Raw genomic sequence first — 21,797 nt, 5'->3', positions numbered from 1 at the left:
GTATTTTATTGGGATTTTACTTGATAGACCAACACAAAGTAGCAAGTATGTGTGAAGTGAAAAGAAAATGATACACGTCTTTCAAATTATTAATAAATAACAATCTTGAAATTGTTGCATGCATTTGTATTCAGCCCCCCATATTCAATACCATATTTTTGGCCCTATAAGGACGCACCTAGGTTTTACAGGAGGACAATATGAAAAAAATATTTTTCATCTCAGACCTCAGCTAACAGCCCCAATCAGACCCAAAAAGTTAATAAGACCTCAGATAACAGCCCCAATAAAATCACCAACAAGACCTCAGGTCAGACCACCAATCAAACCCCAAATGTTAATCAGACCTCAGGTAACAGCCCCAATCAGACCACCAATGTTAACCAGACCTCAGATAACAGCCTCACTCAAACCCCCAATGTTAATAAGACCCCAACAAGACCTCAGATCAGACCCCCAATCAGATCTCAGCTCAGACCCCAATGTGAATGACCCCCAATCATACCTCAAATAAGAGCCCCATGCCTCTCATCAGCCCCCATATGCCTCTTATAAGCCCTCATTGCCTCTCATTACCCCCCAGCAGCCTTTCATCAGCCCCCATATGCCTCTCATCAGCCCCCAGCAGTCTTATATCAGCCCGCAGAAGCCCCCATTGCCTCATATCAGCCCCCAGCAGCCCCCATTCCCTCTCATATTGGTCCGCATTGCATAATATCAGACCCCAGCAGCCCCCATTGCCTCTCATATTGGCCCCCATTGCATCATATCAGCCCCCAGAAGCCCCCATTGCCTCTCTTAATGACCCCCATTGCCTTAGATCAGCCCCTAGCAGCCCCTATTGCGCAGGTTTAATAAAAAATAAAAAAAACACTTGACTCTACTGCTCCTGATGCCGCAGCTCTTTTGCTCCAGCGCTCTTCTTCCTCCTCCTTTGTCGGCTGTGCTGTGATTTGACGCGAGGCCACAAAGAAAGGGTATTTTATATGGGCGCTCTGTACAGTACAATTTTATACTGGGACACATTATGGTGGGTACTATGGGGAAGGGGGGAGAGGAGTACTATGGGGTCATCTACGGGGGGGGGGGGGGCACTAAGAAGGGGTATTTTATACTTGCAAATTATGGGGGACACTGAGGGCATCTACTGGAGCATTTTATACTGGTACATTATGGGGGGCACTAGGAGGAAGGAGGGTGTGGAGCACTATGGGGGCATTTACTAGGGGCACTATATAGGGGTATTTTATACTGGCACATTATGGGGGCACTATGGGGACATTAGCTCAACTGGGGGCATTACAAGGGGGTATTTTTTGCACTGTCACATTATAAGGAGAATTATTTCTACTGGGGGGGACATTATGGTGGGCTTTATTACTCCCCCATGGTATGACACCCTAGTAGCAGCACCAGCCTCTCCCTGCTCTGCTATCCCTCTGCCCCTTCTCCAAATCCTTATTATGAAATCTTTCTCGTTAGGATAAAACACATCAGCTCCGCCGAGCCCCCCGGTCAAAGTGTTGAAGTGGTGTCCGAGATCCACAAGGGCCAAGCCAAGTAATTGTAAGTTTTCATGTGAAATATGTTTGTTATACACATATAGCCTACACTGTGCCACACAATATACAGTATACCGCTACACTGTGTAGTCTGTTCTATAAGCACCATTGTTTTGTGACGGCGGACAGAAAAAAATCTGAAAGTGCCCCTCCCGAGACCAGGCTCTGGATCCGCCACTGACACACCCCTGTTATAATGTCAGGTTTCTGTGATGTAAAAAAAAATTAGACAAAGATAAATCATTTCAGAACTTTTTCCACCTTTAATGTGACCTATAAACTGTACCACTCAATTGAAAAACAAACTTCAATCTTTTAGGTGGAGGGAAGAAAAATAAAAAAAATTAAATAATGTGGTTGCATAAGTGTGTACACCCTCCTATAACTGGGTATGTAGCTGTGTTCAGAATTAAGCAATCACATTCAAAATCATGTTAAATAGGAGTCAGCATACACCTACCATTATTTAAAGTGCCTCTGATTAACCCCAAATAAAGTTCAGCTGCTCTAGTTGGTCTTTCCTGAAATGGGATCTCATTGTTAAAAGGTATCAGTCAGGAGAAGGGTACAAAAGAATTTTCAAGGCATTAGATATACCATGGAACACAGTGAAGACAGTCATCATCAAGTGGAGAAAATATGGAACAACAGTGACGTTACCAAGAACTGGACGTCCCTCCAAAATTGATAAAAAGATGTTTTGGCAAAGAAGAGTGCCAAGTCAAATTGTGCCATGCTGATAGGCTCATATCCAAAAGACTGAGTGGTGTAATAAAAACAAAAGGTGCTTCAACAAAGTATTAGTTTAAGAGTGTGCACACTTATGTAACCATATTATTTTATTTTTATATTTTTTCTTCCCTCTACCTAAAAGATTTCAGTTTGTTTTTCAATTGAGTGGTACAGTTTATAGGTCACATTAAAGGTGGAAAAAAGTCTAAAATTATTTATCTTTGTCTCTTTATTTTACATCACAGAAACCTGACATTTTAACAGGGGTGTGTAGACTTTTTATATCCACTGTAGGTCTGGACTTTGACTGCACCATTCTAATACATGATTATGCTTTGATCTAAATTATTCCATTGTAGTTCTGGTTGTATATTTACAGTTTTTGTCCTGCTGAAAGGTGAACCTATGCCCCAGTCTAAAGTCTTTTGCAGCCTCTACCAGGTTTTCCTGCAGGATTATCCTGTATTTAGCTCCATCCATCTACTGACCAGCTTTCCTGTCCCTGGTCAAGAAAAGCATCCCCACAGCATGATGCTGCCACCACCGTGTTTCACGATGGGGATGGTGCATTGAGGGTGATGTGCAGTGTTCGTTTTCCGCCACACATAGGGGGAGATTTATCAAAATGGTGTAAAGTACAGTAGAACTGGATTTCACCTTTCATTTTCTAAAGAAGTTGTCAAAAATGAAAGGTGGAATTTGATTGGTTGCTATGGGCAACTAAGCCAGTTCTACTTTACACCAGTTTGATAAATGACCCCATTTGTGTTTTGCAGTTCAACTTTTCTCTCATCAGACCAGAGAACCTTCTTCCACATGTTTGTTGTGTCCCCGACATGGCTTGTGGCAAACTGCAAGTGGGAATTCTTATGGCTTGCTTTCAAAAGGGGCTTCCTTCTTGCCACTCTTCTATAAAAGTTCAAATTGGTGGAGCACATGACTAATAGTTGTCCTGCGGACAGATTCTCCCACCTGAGATTTGAGTGTCTGCAGCTCCTCCAGAGAGACCACGGGCCTCTTGGCTGCTTCTGTAATCAGTGCTCTCATTGCCTGAGCTGTCAGTTTAGGCGGACTGACATATCTTGGTAGGTTTGCAGTTGTGTCATACTCCTTCCATGTTCCATTGATGGATTGAACAGTGCTCCGTGAGATGTTCAGAGCTAGGGATATTTTTTTTATTATCTAACCTTGCTTTACACTTCATTGGTTTTCATACTGTTGTTTGACTACTTATGTTCTCTAACAAACCTCTGAGGCCTTCACAGTGCAGCTGTAGTTAAACTGAGAATAAATTACACACAGGTGGACTCTACTAACTAATTAGGTGACTTCTGAATGTAATTAGTCATTCTGGATTTTATTTAGGGGTATCAGAGTACAGGGGGCTGAATACTAGTGCATGCCACACTTTTCAGATTTTTATTTATTAAAAACTTTTAAAACTTTTAAAACCATGCGTCTTTTCATAGCACACACATACTTGCTACTTTGTGTTGTTCTATCACATAAAGTCCCAAATAAAATACAAGTAAGTTTGAGAGTGTAATATTAAAAAAATTTGGAAAACTTCAATGAATATGAAGACTTTTTCAAGACACTATATATTTCTGTACAGTAAATGCATACAACTACATTCAGTTGCAACCATAAATGTGATGTACAGTACAAAGTTCAAAAGGCAAATATTATTGCATGTATGAAATTTGAGGTTTTCCTCCCTCGACATGTGCTGTGGATCGGGTCACAAATGGTGCAAAGTGAGAGGTATCAGAGACAAACAATGGAGTCTCAAAATTCCTTCGAAGAATGAACCTATGCTGTTAAATACATATTCACAGCATTTAGGATCCTTATATTTACCTTTAAAGAGTATCTTTACCATCAAATTCCATTTTACTGCCTATACATAGACATAATCTACATAGAAAATTGCAGAACCCTAGAAAATACCCTGTATTACTCTCGTACTGGTCGTAAGTTATAGCTTGTACGTCTAGAGCTTCATTCATAATTCTGCTAGTTGCTATAATGCTATTGAACGCAACCAGTACGGATGCACTGATGGGGGTGCCAGTGGCCCTGATGCTTGCACAACCAATCAGTACTTATGTCAGCTTCCTTGGCTTATTGACTGGGCTGTGTTATTTAGGGAACTCTCTGGTGGTGTTCTTTGGGTACCTTATGACTACGCTATTTGGGTACTTTAAAGTATAGCATGAAAAGTGGAGGGTTGTCAACAGACCATACTGTGCAGGATATCATCCAGTGTAAGACCTCATGCACATGACTGTATGTCCGATCTGCATCTGATTAGCATTTTTTGTGGACCCATTCATTTCAATGGGGCTGTAAAAGATGCGGACAGCACATCGTATGTCCCTCCCACGGCTCCGCAAAAAATATAGAACATGTCCTGTTCTTGTCCATTTTGAGGACAGGGATAAGATATTTCTAGAGGAGTTCCATGTTTTGTGGATCCAGGATTTGCAAACGCAAAAACAGGGGTACACTGCCAATGAGGCCAGGTGAGGAGATCACCTCAGCCAGCACCAGGTAGGGGTAAGAGAAGGGCAGCTGAAGGGCCATGGGCTGAAGGGAAGGGGTTAGGTTAAGAAACTGGCATTGGTGAAGGGGGGCACCGTTTTAGTTTTTGCCTCAGCCAGCAGAAAGGCTAGGTGCACCCCTGTGCAAAATGGATACGATCATGTGCATGAGCCCTAAGGTTGATTATGTAAAGACTAAGCTATAAGCAAATATGCAATGAATGCTGGGAAATACTGCAAATGTCAGCTAGGAAGCAAGTAGAATTGTGAATAAAGCCCTGGGCTTTACAGCCTATATCTCACAATCAGTGCAAAATCATATGCAAAGGCATCAAGGGGTGTACCTATTACATATGATACCCTACCTCAGCTAATTTTTGAAAGCCAGCATCTTGACTATAATGTAAGAATATCACATTTAGATTGGTTTCAATCAAGCAAACGTTAGCTGGTAAAATGTTTATTTCACTCCAATCAAGAAAATATCCGATACCTCATAGTCAACAGGTTGAAATCCTGCAGATCTCTGATGTATATAACGAGCAGGGAATTAGGCGCTCCAATTGCACTTATCCATAGGATGATTATAAAGTAAGGCTGCCTTAACTCCAATAAAGCTAATTTTTCATTCTGTAACTTGGTTCTTCTTGTGTATTGCTCGAAGGGCTCACATGCCAAGAAGGTAGAAAGGCTGTAAGCAATTAAAATACCATGCTAGCTTCATAGTCACTCACTGGTTGCTATCCCATTAAGCTCCAGTCTGTTAATCACTCTTAAAACACATATTTATAACTCCAAAGAGGATTACAGCACTTTTTTGTCATTTGGGGCTCTGTTTCAGGCTATCAAATGCTGTTAATTTGTCTCCACATGCCATAGCCAAACACCGGAAGAGAGCTTAGACTGCCAATCAGAAGGCACTGCGGGGTACAATGCTAGACGCTGGTCTTTTTTACTATGCGCTGTGGAGTTAACAAATGCGGCCTTCGTTGGTTTTTAGGTTTTCCCACCTTTCCATCATATTGACAGCATGTTTTACTTTTAGTAACTACAGTGCTGCTAACCCAAATGCAATTCCCTTTCTTACCCCTTTGATTTAAAGGTCCAGAGAAGCTTATAAAACATATGAATATTTTTTGTAAATTTCTGAAGACATTTTTGGGTGGAGCCCTCAAAAAAGTCCCATAATGAAGTGTCCTGATACTTATATACATGTATAAAAAACTGGGGCAGATATACTTAGTAAAATCTGCTAAAAATTGTTTAAAAAAAAGCTGGCATATATGCTTTGATCCACATTATAGACACGTTTTGCACCTCACTAGATGATTTTGAAAAGTGTCTTTTTTAATTCCGTCTGCAACGACCCAAAATGTTGGTGTGAAGTAAACCAACCAAGAGGTGCTGTTGGAAAGGTTTCTAACTTGCCTTGCAAAATGTAACAAATCTCTCACTCTGCCACTAAAAGGATTCGACTAATCCTGTGGGCATTATAGAGGCGGACCCCTGGTTTTCACCCTTTCACTCTCAAAGGGAATCTAGACTTTACTGCAGGGGAAACACCAGGCTGCTACCTCTTAGTGTAATCTCTATTTAGAGACTGCTGACCCAAGCAGGTCAGGAGACACCAGTGTGTGGCATCACGGTGACAGGTAAAAATGTAATCAGTGGGCAAGCTTAGGTCAGGACAAGCATAGTTTGTGCAATATGGTAATCAGGCAATAAGTCAGGGTAGGAGGCATAGAATCAATGTGGTGATCAGGCAGAGGTCAACACAGGCATCACATGGTCTGTCCAGGAATAAGGCAGAGGTCAGGCATTGAAGATCAGAACAATACAATAGCGCACCTTTGCTTGACTAGACAAGCTAGGAACCTATAGCTCAGGCAGCTACGTCTGGGGAAGGAATATTATGTACCCCAAAGAAATGCATCCTTTGGCTGGGAACAGATTACCCCCTGTGTACACTGACCCTGAGCAATGAAAAGTGTGCGCACCAAAAGGGAGTGAGCACCAGGAAACAAGTGGGGAAGGTGACCAGTAGTCTGTAGCATGGAGCAGTCTGGAGAAGGATCACACTTCTGCCTGTTGTTGTGACTGGCAAGTGTGTGTGTGTGTATCTGGGAGCCCATTTGGTGTGTAATTCTGTATCTGATATAGAGCATCCTTCCCTAGCATACACAAAGACGATGAAGGTCTGTTCCATCATGTCTTATTTTTTACAATTAAGATCGCTCTTCTATTCTACCATTGACATGTTTGGGTGTTTTAAGCTAAAAATATAATAATGGGTAATGAATGCGGCAGATCCAATCAATTTGTTGCTGGCTGTTTTCCTCCTGGTGCTGCTCGGTTGTGGTAATGTGTGAACAATGGCTACAAACTGAGGATAAACAGGCCGCCTAAGCCCTGGAATCATTGTAAACCACACGCGTGTAATTATCCCTAAGCTTTTAATTATTCCTTTCACTAACGTATATGTTAGGTCTTTTCTCGCATCCTTGATTTGCAGCTTAGTCTCTTGATATAGACACATAAAGCAGATTTTAGCTGTGCGTGTAACATTGCGGTTTAGCCCTGCTTCTTTTTTGAATGTCACAGATGGAACATCTGCTCAAAGAGAAATCTTATGTATTCTTGCTCCACAAGCATTTATTCATAAGAGGCTGCTACCATGTAACAAATAGTACAGCAGTTAAAAACGATCTACGGTAATTACCATATAGTACTAATGGTAAAAGAGTAACACCACTCATATAGTGCAGGGAGGCTTAATAATGGGGCCCAAAGAAGAAATTCCCCAAATCACTAGACTTTCTGTTAGGATCTCGTGGACACAACCGTTTTGTGGGTCGGATGCGGACTCTTTCACGTCCATGGGGCTGTAAAAGATGTGGACAGCACACCCTGTTCTGTCTGCATCCGTATGTCCGTTCCGCGGCACACGCAAAAAAAAAAATAGAACATGTCCTATTCTTGTCCGTTTTACCAACAAGGGCAGGACTGCTCTATATATAAAACGGCTATGGCTGTGTGTATGAGCCCTAAAGGCAACTTGTCACGTTGAACATGGTGTCTGAGCTTCCGGCAGCTTTTTATAGAGCAGGAGGAGCTGAGTAGATCCATATATATTGGTAGTAAAACTTGCATTTATTTTATTTTAATTCCTGCCAATCTAGGCTTTGAAGTCAAGGAAATGTCCTATCAGTGATTGGCAGCTATCTGTGTATACACAGTCATAGAGGGTCCTAGTGATCCAATTCAAGCCAAACTGTAAAAAAAACTTTAGAAAGTCATTCAAAACCTGAACATTATGAAGCTCCAAGAAAAGCTTTGAAGTAGACTAGAGCTCGTTTCACAGCTATTTGACTTCATTACAGCATTAACACCTTGACCCTGTGCACATGCAGAGGCGGGGGATCGGAGACTGTGCAGGAACATACAAAAGACGAATGGCTCTAGTCTTTAGTACATGTGTGCTGCCTTGTCTTGGTCCATCACGTAGAGAATAGATCTAAAATAGAATTGAGATATGAAATTGGAGCCATGTGTAGGTACAGTAAGGACTAGTGTTGAGCGAACTTCTGTTTTAAGTTCGGCGTCTAAAGTTCGGCTTCCGGTTAGCGGAGAATCCCGATATGGATTCCGAATTCCGTTGTGGTCCGTGGTAACGGAATCAATAATGGCCAATTATTGATTCCGCTACCTCGGACCACAACGGAATTCGGAATCCATATCGGGATTCTCTGCTAACTGGAAGCCGAACTTTAGACGCCGAACTTAAAACAGAAGTTCGCTCAACACTAGTAAGGACACATACACTTGCGAGGTGCCACATTATGGAATCTGTACAATTCCGAGGTTTTACTCGGTTTGAATACAGCTACTTCACAGTTTTTCTGTCTGGGCTAGCTCCCTATTTGTGATCCCACTGACCTCAGACAGCGGTTCATGGAGCCCATGTAGGTGTGAGTTAGAGAGCCAAAGGCACTCTGTATGGCATGATTGTCATGAATGGTACAAGACTACAAGTGTAGCAGGTTTGAGTTTGTAATCTGGTAATAACATAATCTACTACCTGGTTTTACATAGGAATGCAGGCTAAACCTTCTAGATATATGAAAGGGTTATGCCTTGAAATTATCCCCTATCCACAAGACGTGTGATCCCTCTACGTCCCTGAATTAGTGGGGTTCCCAAGTCCTCTGTATGAACGGAGCAGTAGTATGCATGTCAGTGCACCGCTCCAGTCACTTCTGTGGGGCTGACACAGAGGGGACCTCTCATTTTCAGCATCATGGAGGGTCCCAGTGCTTGGAATACCCCCGCCTCTTCCCCCGTGTTCCGATATTTATCACTTATCTTGTGTCTAGGTGATACATGATTTTTGTGGGATAACCCCTTTGAATGAAACTTTTCTCACTACTCTATTCCAGCAACAGAAATGAATACTCTGGCAAGTCTTCTTCTACATGATCCCCATGACAACACTTCCTGTCCTGTCCTTTGGTAGTCCAACGCCGTTCCAGTTGGTTTGGAGTCTATGACCTTTAGAAATCTTCCATCAAATTCAATTTCAAGAGAGTTACAGAATGTCCCAAGACTTAAATGAAATGAATATTCATTGATGTCGTTCATCACGGTGACGTCAACCCTTCTCCAGTGTCTTCCATGCATGAAAATATAAAATAATATAAAATAATATCATATCCTCAGCTGTAATCCACTCCATGTGAGAAGCACCACCTGCTTCTACGTATCTATTGATTGCTCTCCCGCTCTCCACACAGATGTACAGATGGCAGGAATTCAGTTTTGGGAAGATTATGAAATGAATGTGAAGGTGCTGGGATTTCTCAGAATTTCTATTTATGTTGTAGCCTGCAACATCTGCAAACACTCAACGCTCCTCTACCATTCTGAGACCTCACTGCTGGGTTATTTACCAGAGAAGTGCCATTCGGAGTGATAAACAGTATCCTGGAAGCCAGACAATCAGATTTCATCTGCATAGGAAATATGAAGTTTAGCTGTTGACGAACCATTATTTCTAAAGTTGTTGCCTCGGGCCTGGAATATGTGAAGGTTTCAAGGACGCAATGTGTTTTCTCCAAATTTTCAGTTTATTTAGTGTAGACATTGCATTGTATTTGGGAAATGCACAGTGCTAAGTGTGAGAACAGTGCACTCTGCGAACACTATATGGTTAAAAATAGCTTTATTGTACATCATAAGTAAAAAAATCACACATATTTGGTAATGACGAAAAACACCACAAAAAATAACACAGTTGGACCAATGCAGATACGTCATACAATTAGCAGAAGTAGGCGCCGCAGACACCAGCCCCAACACGTGTTAGGCATTGCTTCCTCAGGGGGACAGAGATAGAGTGAGGAGAACACACCTCTTCTATACCCAGACCTGCCAACAGGATCATGGTGACATAGCTGCTGTATAACGAATGAGTATGCAAGCCATTTACTAATTACAAACATTAGACTACTAGATGCTGGCCGGTCATGTAGGGTTGCCACCTGGCCAGTGTGTCACCGGTCAAGCCGGTAATTAAATGCTCTTGCCAGTAATTTTTTCTTACCGGCAATAATAATTGCCGGTATTTTCCTATAAGGACTGTTACTAATGAGAGCTTCCATTCTGGAGCACTCATTAGTACAGCCTTTAACTCCCCCCACCCCCCAACTTGTGTTAAGAAAGAAAAAAGAAAAAATAGAACTCACCTACTTGATTTGATCGCTGTGAACACTCGCTGCTGACTGGATGTGCAGCACAGGACCTGGGAGACGCCATCACGCTGGAGCACAGGTCCTGAGCTTACAATGAGAAGCAAGTGTTCTCTGCAACACGAGCAAATAGAGAAGGTGAGAGAAAAGAAGGGGACATTAGTATTTCTGGGGTGCACTAATGAGAACATTATTATTACCGGGGGGCACTACTTACTGGGGGCATTAATATTACAGGGGGGCTCTAATGGGGGCACTATTAATAATGGGGAAAACTAATTGGAGCATTGATATTATTGGGGGATACTAATGAGTGCATTATTAATTTTGGGTGTGCTAATGGGGCCATTATCCATTCTGGGTGGCACTAATGGAGGCATTATTATTACAGGGGGCACTAAATGGGGGCATTATCTATTCTGGGGGCACTAATGCAGGCATTGCTATTACTGGGGGCACTAATGGGGGCACTATTAATTCTGGGGGGCACTAATTGAGGCATTACTATTACTGGGGGCACTAATGAGGGCATTATTAATTCTGGGGGACACTAATGGGGGCATTACTATTACTGGGGGCACTATTGTGGACGCTATTAATTCTTGGGGGCACTAATGGAGGCATTACTATTACTGGGGCACCAATGGGGGGGCATTATCCATTCTGGGGGGGAATAATGGAGGCATTAATATTACTGGGGGGCACTATTAATCCTGGGAGCCACATTATGACATAGCGACTTATGACCCCATGTTAATTCATGCCCCCACAGCCACACACCCTTTAGGGTGTGGCTTAACTTGGCCGGTATTTTTTGTTGGGAAAGGTGACAACCCTATGGTCATGTGATTGCCACGTCATCCTGGGGCGGGCATTCACATAGAGCCCTGGTCACGTGACAAGGTGACACATCACAACCCCTCCCCGCTCATTACAGCACTTTAAAAGTGCAACACATAGTCCTTACAGAGTATGACGTTAAGCCTTATTCACACGTTAGTGTTCGGTCAGTAATTGTGAGCCAAAACCAGGATTGGAGCCTCCACAGACATAAGGTATAAGGGAAAGGTCTGCACCTGTCCTGTGTTTAGAGCCGCAACTGGTTTGGGCTCACAATAACTGACCGAACACTAATGTGTGAATGAGGCATTACTGGTGCGGTGCTAGGAGTACACATGGACTTTATTATCAGTGCTGTTTTCAAAAGCTGCGGTTATCACATGACATTGCATCATCCTGTGGCGGTCACATCACCAGGTTGCTCTGGAAACTAGTAAACAGAAGGGGTCGTGGCCCATTTCCTAGGTCACGCCCACCACAGGGCATGTCGTCTATATTGTATCATAGGCACCTGCCTCAGAAGCCTCTCAAAGTTGCCATAGATCAGTGTGAATGAAGGCATACCTATAGATCAATAAATACATATAAAATTAGGCAATACGCTGAATAAATGCATGTAAAGCCCATAATGGTAGAGATGGTAGGGGCGGAAAGGGAGGCTAAGTAAAAAAATAAAAAATACATGCATAGGTACATATACATATTAAATTCATGATTGGAGAGCACATCGTTTTATAAGTGATAAACAGTGAACAGAAGACAAGTGCAGTGCATAACAGTGACCAACAGAAAGTGCACAGTGCAAGGGGAGGTAAGAAAAGGGGGAAGTCGAGGGGAGGGGAGGGGGTGGGTGTAGATAATACTAAGTGACTATACATATATATATATATATTAGATTGATATGGTATAAGTACACAAATCTTCATAAAAAAATAAAAATAAAAAACCTTCATATAAAAAAAAATCTTCATATAAACAAAAGGGGGATGAACCTTTTGGAAAGTGCAAAAAGAGGGGAAGACCATGAAAAAAAGCGTGAAATAAAGCAAACAAAATGGTGTATAGTGCAAAAATGGGTATCGCTCATCAAAATGACCACCCTGGCAATGGGACCCCACCCTTAAGTCCCATGGAGTGGATAGTTTGTAGTTCATGGCCTGCAGCTTTCAGATAGGACAGCTGGTGTCACTGTAATCCAATGAAATGCTTCCTGCCATGAGATTAAAAGTAAGGTCACGTGTCACCAAAAGCACAGATGTTCAAAGTCGTCTCCTAAAAGGGGTAAAACAAAAACTGTTAAAAAACATTTTAAAACTGAAGGGTGTGCTCCACCGCTCTCGAATCGCAGACACACAAAATGTTATCACAGGATGTTATCAAATAAAGTTACACCAGCAATGAGACATGGTAGAACAAGCAGGGTTGTCATAGGAACGGCACATTACTCAATTTCTCATTGAGCCAAAAGGGGGCAACCGTATTAAAGGTGTAAATCCAAAATGTCTCCTTTAGGGACATTAACTTCTTCCAATCACCCCCCCCCCCCCCCCCCTCTTGGTGACAAAGACCCGAGATCTATTCCCACGAACCCGAGAAAGCTGCTGTCACAGTCTTTATGCTCCCGGAAGTGTTGTGGGATAGTCTTACATATCATCACATATTCAGTCTCTTTGGCCTCCTCAATCCTAAGAATATGTTCTCGGATAAGTTTTTTTAAATTCTCGTGAGGTAAGCCCCATATAAAAGAGATTACATTGACACGTTGCTTTATAGATTACTCCTGTGGTGCAACAGTATAGGTGATTTTGAATTCCTTTGTATCCCCCGAATTATCAAAAGTGTGTTGCCCGGTCCACATTGTTGCAGGCTACACACTTGTTGCCACACCACGCAGATTTGCCTGATCCAAAGATGCATCCTGGTCATGGTCCAGGGTGATGGCTATGCACCAATTGGTCTTTTACATTTTTGGAACTCCTGTATGTTATGGATGGTAAACTTGGTGTTTCGAAAGAGTGGGATCCAGCCTCAGAATATCCCAATGTTTGGATAATGCTGCCATCATGTCTTTGGACCAAGAGTTGTATGTTGAGAAGAAGCGGACCACTTCCTTTCCAGGTCTTGGCTGTTTGAAAGGATAGGGGTTTAGTAAGGTCTCTCTCTTGGCTTTTTTCACCCATCGCAGACCCCTCAAAATACATCCTTTACCATAACCATGTGCTCGGAACCGCTCTTGTAAATCTTGCGCCTGTTGGTCAAAGTAGGCTTGGGTGGAATAAATGGCCCGGGCTCTTAGTAATTGGCTTACTGGTATGCTGCAAGCCACGAACTTCGAACTATATACTCCATGACACTCGTTTTTGCACTATACACTATTTTGTTTGCTTTTTTTTCACGTTTGTTTCCTGGTTTTCCATTTCTTCCCTCTCTTTTTGCACTTTTAAAAAGGTTTATCCCCCCCTTATTTAAATGAAGGTTTTTTCTTTTTATTAATGAAGATTTATCTATTTATACCATCTTATATTTTATTAATCACTGAGTATTATCTATACACACCCATCTAAAACTCCCCCTCCTCCTCGACCCCCCTTTTTTTCTCTCTCACTTTGTACTTTCTGTTGGTCACTGCTATGCACTGCATGTGTCACTTATGAAACCATGTGCACTCCAGGTGAGAGATGTTGCACATAGGGATAAGCGAACCCGTGGAAGTTCGGGTTCACAGGGTTCGGCCGAACTTCAGATCAAAGTTCTGGATCCGGAACCCTGAACTTGAACCGAACTTGAACCTGAACCCCATTCAAGTCAATGGGGACCCCAACTTCACTTTATTATTTTCCGTTAGATGGGAGAGTCATCACCCCGTGAATCTTAAATGCGGAATCCCAAAAGGGCAATATCTTAGGATCCGCAGAAATTGCACCACTAATTCAGACTTTTTTAAACAGGCCAGAGACCTAAAGAATAAATTCAATGAAAGAGGATATCCTGACCGTCCACTACAGAAAGCCTTCAAATCCGCTCTAAATACTGACAGAAGGGTACTCTTGTCCTCAAAACAAGGGACAAGATCAGAAACAGACCCCATCTTCCGCATTATAGGAACCTATGACAACCAGAGCAGAGAAGTGAGGGAGATATTTCAAAAATATTGGGACATGCTCCTGACGGATGTTGACGTGAAAGATATCCTCCCCACATATCCAGCAATAACATATCGCAGGGGACGGTCATTGGGGGACAGATTCGTTCACAGTCACTATACCCCCGTCAAAAAAACAGGCACTTGGCTGGACAGACGACCTCTTGGTACTTTTAAATGTGGTTCTTGTATAGCCTGCCCACATATTGTCCAAACAAAAACATTTACAAGTCATACCACCAAGAAAACTTACACCATCAGGGATTTTGCAAATTGCAAAACCCCAGGGGTTGTATATCTGTGCACCTGTTCATGTAACCTACAATACGTGGGTAAGACCAAAAGGGAACTCAGAAGGAGGATTGGGGATCACCTGGGTGACGTGCGACATAAACGTGACACCCCCATAGCAAGACATATAGAGAATTTTCATGACGGGAACAGCATGTCACTGAAATTCTGTGTAATTGAGGTGATTCGCCCATCCGTCAGAGGTGGGGACCTCAATAACAAAATCCTGCAGAAGGAGGCAGAGTGGACTCATAGGTTAAAAACTCTGAGTCCACTGGGCCTCAATGAAGTGTTGTCTTTTGCATGCTTCATCTAAAATTTGGTTGTGTCTAAAATACTCTTAAATCACTGACGAATACATATACCAGTAAAATGGGCCAGGCAGGAACATAATATATTGACCGTGAAAGGTCATATTCCTTGATATCATTATGTGAATGACAATATCCTATTAGGGTCTATCCAGATATTCCTGTAATTTCCCTATATAATGTATGTTCACTATGTCCTACCTATGTAAAATCCACTGTACCCCAAATGTAATATACCCTAACCTCTCGATATAGGTATCAATTAGCCTGTACTATGGGTAGCCCTTGATCCTGGGGGACTGACCCGCCTGGGGTAAAAAAGTATTATATATTTTGCGCATGTTCCTATTATGCCACTTTGAATACCGGGCTGAAGTTCCTTACTATATCTGATAATAGTGTGGTACTTCCGGTCATGCGCTGGCTGAAACGCAAGATCTTTCCTCATGCGGTCCATTGCGGACCTCCCCCCACCGCCCCTTATGGTCTATGCGCCTGCGCGAACCAAACACTTCCGCTTCCGGACGCAGCATCGAGAATGTGCCGGGTTGGAGCGCACGACTTCGTTTCGTGCGTTCCACAGCGGACATCATGGACCACCGCGCATGCGCACCTAAGGGATTGCCGCTTCCGGATACATCAGGTGGAACGCACGCTACACCATGCGGTAAGCTACTCACCGCTACCTAATTAAAGCTAATATAAAGGGTATTTAAGGGGACAGTCCTAGACACTTGTTCTGGACTGCATCTATCCAGTGGGTCTATCCAAAAGAAAAAGAAAAGTGATCGTGCTTGACGGTTATCTAACCGTTACCTCATCTGACCATATACCCCTGATGATTCTGACGGTATCTACTGTCAGAGGAAACGCGTCGGGATCAAAAGATAAAACAACATCTGGCTGCTGATATTTGGAGGATTTTTCTGTAGGGTGAGCAAAATAGGGACAGCCACCGATAAGTGGGGTCGCTCCTTCTGGGGTGATTCTCTCGCATCTAGGCGGGAGACCTCTCTGCTTTCAGGCAGGGTACACTAGTTGTATAGGGATATTCCTCCTGTCCTAGTGTCCCGGGACCCAGAGTGTATGGTACCTAACAACAACTGATGTTACCTTCCAGCACACCAAGCCGCCTCTGGAGACCGTATACAGCCCTTTATTTGCCTGGACGTCCGGAAAGAAGGACCGTTTATTTCTTACTCAACTAACCGTGAGTTATAAAGATAGAAATAATCCAACTGTATCCTCACCCAGTGTATAGTACCCTCCATATGTATCTGTCTTTTACAGCCTGATGCATCATACGCAGTCTAACATTATTATATATGTGGGACCTATTTTTAATTGAAAATTATAAAAGCTAAGTTTTAGTAGGATAATTAACCAGTGAAACAGTATATATATATATTCCTACAACATTCTTTAATCAAACCAGTACTGTGAATTCTATAACATTGTTATAGCGGAAAATAATAGTATTCTTAAGACAGAATGCAAAAGAATATGGCAATTTAGGGGTTAAAAAAAAGATAGATAGGAGTAATGCAACCCTCATCATTGCTCATATCCATACATTGCTATCGGGGAGGATCTGCACTGACAATTTTTTGGGTGAGCGTGGTGACATAATCGCAGGTCTTTTTGCAGGTCCTGCTGAAAAAAGATAGAAGATACAGCAGCAGCGCGATCAAGTGGATGAGGTGAGTTGTTGTTTTATTTTTTACCCCTAAATGGCCAGATTCTTTTGCATTCTGTCTTATGAATGTTATTATTTTCCACTATAACCATGTTATAAGGGAAAATAATAAGATCACCCGAACACTGAACTTTTTCACTGAAGTCCGGGTTCAGGTCCGAGTACCTGAATTCGCAAAGTTCGGTACGAAGCCAAACTTTGCAGTTTCGGGTTCGCTCATCCCTAGTTACACAGTGTGCACTGTGTGTTGCAAAAATAGAGACACTGCAGTCTGCGAGCTCATGTTCATACTGTGCTGTGGTGTGCCACAAGGAGACACTGCACTGCAATGGCCTAGAAAGTATATACAGGAACTTTCCTTGATGCCAAGCTATTGGTTAGGTTCTATCCAAAATGAAGACATCCAGAGAGACTGGGTCAAATGCAAAACAAGCAATGCCTTTTAAGGAGGGAGTGTCTGCATTTAACCTGTTGCCTCTTACGACAGTGAAGCAACAGTTTTTCACGTAAGTCACAATGGCAGTCCTACCACTGATGCTCTCTTGGTTTGGGCAGTGACAGGACGGTATACCCTTTCTTCCCTTGGAGCCCATCCTGATGTTTGTCTCCTGCCTGATGATAGTTGGGATGCTCTTGGTGTTATGCATTTGGTACAAGAACAAGGAAAGAGATGTAGGTGCTGTAGTTGGTGAATGATGCTGGAATCAGTAAACAGGCCAGTTGTAGAACATAGATAAGTCTCTCTTTACTAAAGTGCAGAATGAGAGTTGTAGTTCATCCAACAGTACCAAACAAAATTCAAAGAAATTGTCAGTGCAAATCCTCCCCGATAGCAATGTATGGATATGAGCAATGATGAGGGTTGTATTACTCCTCTCTATCTTTCCAAAGTTACATACAAGACTATATGGGTACAATACAACACATCATAACACTACATAGAACAAAAAAAAATAAAAAATCAATAACATTTTTTGAAAGTAACCTATTGTGGGGTACTGCACTCTGCTAAGACTGTGCCCTCTTTGAGAGACTTTTGTAACCATACACTTGTTGCCCCACATGAGACATTAACCACCAACGCAGTTGCCTTTTTTAAGACTGTGTAACCAAGTTTGTTGCCCCATTGGTGATCATTAAAAGCCTCTGTTTAACATTATCACCAGGGCCCCTACCGACCCCTAGGACCGCCCCCTAAAACCGCCCCTTTAGAGAACAGGGATACACTGTGCCACACAATACTGTATATTGTGTGGCACAGTGTAGAGGTATACTGTGTGGCACAGTGTAGAGGTATACTGTACATTGTGGGGCACAGTGTAGCGGTATACTGTATATTGTGTGGCACAGTGTAGCGGTATACTGTATATTGTGGGGCACAGTGTAGAGGTATATTGTATATTGTGGGGCACAGTGTATGCTATATGTGTATAACAAACATATTTCACATGAAAACTTACTGTTACTTGGCTTGGCCCTTGGGGATCTCGGACACCACTTCATCACTTTGGCCGGGGGCTCGGCGGAGCTGATGTTGTGTTTTATCCTAATGAGAGAGATTTCATAATAAGGATTTGGAGAAGGGGCTGAGGGGTCACAGAGCAGGGAGAGGCTGGTGCTGCTACTAGGGGGGGGGTCATACCATGGGGGAGTAATAAAGCCCACCATAATGCCCCCCAGTAGAAATAATTCTCCTTATAATGTGACAATGCAAAAAATACCCCCTTATGCCCCCAGTTGAGCTAATGTCCCCCATAATGTGCCAGTATAAAAAAAAAAACTATATAGTGCCCCCAGTAAATGCCACCATAGTGCTCCTCTCCCCCTTCCTCCTAGTGCCCCCCATAATGTACCAGTATAAAATGCCACATATATTGTGCCCCAGTAGATGCCCTCAGTGTCCCCCATAATTTGCAAGTATAAAATACCCTTTCTTATTGCCCCTGTAGATGACTCCATAGTACTCCTTTCCCCCCTTCCCCATAGTACCCACCATGTGTCCCAGTATAAAATGCTACTGTACAGAGCCCCCCATATAAAATACCCCTTCTTTGTGACCTCAGTAGATGCCCCTATAGTGCCCACCAATAATGTGCCAGTAATAAGTGCCCCCCATCACGTGCCAGTAACAAGAGCCCCCCATTATGTGCCAGTAATAAGCCCCCCATCACGTGCCAGTAATAAGCCCCCATCACGTGCCAGTAATAAGCCCCCCCCATTACGCGCCAGTAATAACCCCCTATTACGTGCCAGTAATAAGCCCCCCCATTACATGCCGGTGCCAGTAATAAGCCCCCCCCCATTACGTGCCGGTGCCAGTAATAAGCCCCCCATTATGCGCCAGTAATAAGCCCCCCCATTACGTGCCAGTAATAAGCCCGCCCATCATGTGCCAGTAATAAGCCCCCCCATTACGTGCCAGTATTAAGCCCCCCCATCATGTGCCAATATTAAGCCCCCCCCATCATGTGCCAGTATTAATCCCCCCCATCATGTGCCATTAAGCCCCCATCATGTGCCATTAAGCCCCCCCGCCCCCCCATCATGTGCCAGTATTGTAATAAGCCCCCCAATGTGCCAGTAACACTATTGTAAAAAAAACTAACAAAAAACAAACAAAAAAAAAATTATACTTACAGTTGTTTTCAAAATTATTCAACCCCCACTGAAATTGAGTGTTTTGGCCAGTTTGACATTGATTTTGATCATTTCAGTCATCTTGTTTACAATTAAATCAAAGAGGCACTTGTAAGTCAGACAAATATAACATAACATTTATAATGAAATAACCACAAATGTATTTTCTGTGCTCACATCATTATCAGTTTTATTCAACCCCCAAGTGACATTCAATCTTAGTACTTAGTACAACATCCTTTTCCAGTTATAACAGCTTTTAAACGTGAAGCATAGCTTGACACAAGTGTCTTGCAGCAATCTACGGGTATCTTCTCCCATTCTTCATGGGCAAAAGCCTCCAGTTCAGTCACATTCTTAGGCTTGCGCGCTGCAACTGCTTTCTTTAAGTCCCACCAGAGGTTCTCAATCGGATTTAAGTCTGGTGACTGCGATGGCCACTTCAAAATGTTCCAGCCTTTAATCTGCAACCTGCCCTAGTGGACTTGGAGGAATGCTTGGGATCATTGTCCTGTTGAAAGGTCCAACGTCTCCCAAGCCTCAGGTTTGTGACGGACTGCATCACATTTTCATCCAATATCTCCTGGTACTGAAGAGAATTCATGGTACCTTGCACACGTTGAAGCTTCCCTGTACCTGTAGAAGCAAAACAGCCCCAAAGCATGATTGACCCCCCACCATGCTTCACAGTAGGCAAGGTGTTCTTTTCTTCATAGGCCTTGTTCTTCCTCCTCCAAACATAGCGTTGATCCATGGGCCCAAACAGTTCTAATTGTGTTTCATCAGTCCACAGAACACTATCCCAAAACTTTTGTGGTTTGTCCACATGACTTTTGGCATACTGCAGTCGACTCTTCTTATTCTTTGGAGACAGCAAGGGGGTGCACCTGGGAGTTCTGGCATGGAGGCCTTCATTACGCAGTGTGCGCCTTATTGTCTGAGCTGAAACTTCAGTACCCACATCTGACAAATCTTTTTTCAGTTCCTCAGCAGTCACACGGGGACTTTTCTCCACTTTGCGTTTCAGGTAGCGCACAGCAGTCGAAGTCAGCATCTTCTTTCTGCCACGACCAGGTAGCGTTTCAACAGTGCCCTTTGCCTTGAATTTGCGAATGATGCTTCCTATGGTGTCTCTTGGTATGTTTAACATCTTTGCAATCTTCTTATAGCCATTGCCCTTCCTGTGAAGAGAAATCACCTCTTCTCTTGTCTTCCTGGACCATTCTCTTGACTTCACCATGTTTGTAAACACACCAGTAAATGTCTAGAAGGAGCTGAGTATCACAGTCCTTTAAAATCTGCCTAATTGGTGCTTATTATGCTTGGTTGCTGCTCCTTGACATCCACAGGTGTTTTCAATACCTGATCGAAAACACTTGAATGAACCTCTGTTCTTAAAAGTGGTAGTCTTTAAGGGTTGAATAATTGTGTCAATGAAGAAATCACAAAAAAAAACATTTAATACTGTATTCCAAAAACAATTGATGTCATTTTAGTTGCATTTGGTTCTTTAAAAAGTCCTTGTAAGATTTCATTCTGAACACAATTACAAATGTACACAAAATTCCCTAAAACCCTTTACAGCATTGGGGGTTGAATAATTTGGAACACAACTGTACCTCAGTGTCAGTGATGCGATGCAGGCCTCTTCCGGCCTGTGTCCCGCGCTGTATGGCTCAGGCGGCGCGATGACGTCATTGCGCTGCCTACGCCGGCCTCTGATAGGCTGCCGGGCCTAGTGCCTGCAGCCTATCAGAGGAAGGGGAAGGGACACGCCTCTCCCTCCCCTGCACCGCCGCAGCACAGGCAGATTACTATGGAGATGAGCGCAATGGAAGCGCTCATCTCCCTGTGCCCGGCGACGGCGGCTCACTAACTACGGCCCAGTAACTAAAGGGGGGCGGGGGAAAATAGGTGGCGGAATGCCGTTCCGGGACGTTCCGCCAGAAAAAAAGCCCTGATTATCACATATCTGTGTCCACCTGTTCCTTAGGTTTTCCTTGAGTAGAAAGCCATGCAAGTTCTGGATCCTCACAGTAACATATGAAACACTTTAACTCTTTAAAAAAAAATTAGGAATATGTCCTCTATTAACTCAAAAAGCAATGTGGCACACACTGATAAAGGAGCCTTATTATTAGGGCTCTGATTGTGAGTGGCACGTGTACTTGTTTTTTGTGTGTCCATGAATGTGCCTGGCAGTCGTTTTAGCTACTAACATTCAGAAAAATGAAGGTCTGTTCCATTTAATGTCCATTGTTATATGGTCTACTTCACTTGAATTCTCTGCTTAAGAAAA

The sequence above is a fragment of the Bufo bufo genome, chromosome 2 (genome assembly GCF_905171765.1).
Source record: "Bufo bufo chromosome 2, aBufBuf1.1, whole genome shotgun sequence".
Classification (NCBI taxonomy): Eukaryota; Metazoa; Chordata; class Amphibia; order Anura; family Bufonidae; genus Bufo; species Bufo bufo.
The sequence above is the reverse complement of the archived record's forward strand: the minus strand, read 5'-3'. Positions refer to the sequence as shown.